This window comes from Carlito syrichta, unplaced genomic scaffold, assembly GCF_000164805.1.
Source record: "Carlito syrichta isolate Samal-C Ts95f unplaced genomic scaffold, Tarsius_syrichta-2.0.1 Scaffold307219, whole genome shotgun sequence".
Classification (NCBI taxonomy): Eukaryota; Metazoa; Chordata; class Mammalia; order Primates; family Tarsiidae; genus Carlito; species Carlito syrichta.
Window position 1 is genome coordinate 137,566 of NW_007251315.1, and position 499 is coordinate 138,064.

The 499-nt window shown below is 51.9% G+C and overlaps 1 protein-coding gene across 6 annotated transcripts in view; it reads left to right on the plus strand.

The window, feature by feature from the left end:
* MYO18A (myosin XVIIIA) overlaps window positions 1-499 on the plus strand; it is a 92,412-nt gene that overhangs the window by 89,568 nt on the left and 2,345 nt on the right. The gene's annotated exons all lie outside the window — the stretch shown is intronic.

Here is a 499-nt window from a genome sequence, read left to right on the forward strand (position 1 = left end):
TGCCCAGGCGGGTCTCGAACCCGCGGGCTCAGGCAATCCACTCGCCTCAGCCTCCCAAAGGCGCGGGATTACAGGCTGAGCCACCGAGCCCGGCTCTCCTCAGATTCTTAAATCAGAATTATAGGCATTGGGGATCACAGAATTCATGTTTGCCCAAGTAGAAACACTCTAGGATCTGAAGGCAGGGCTGTAGCTCCAGGGATCCAGCTGATTGCAGGATATCAGAGGTAGTAGAGCCAGGCTGTATTTTCTCTAGTGCTATTAAAGTTAGAGCACACTTGAACTGGCAGAGGCAGTGGAGGCAGGAAGGTGGGACAAGGTGGCCTGAAGGCTTTGGGAAAGAAAGAAAAGAGAAGGTGGACACAACTGAGAGGTGAGGTCCCACCATCCTTCATCCATGGCCATGATCCTACTCCATCCAGGGGATGATGCTTCCCGCATCTTTTTTTTTTTTTTTTGAGTTGGAGTCTCACTCAGTCACCCAGACTGGAGTGCAGTG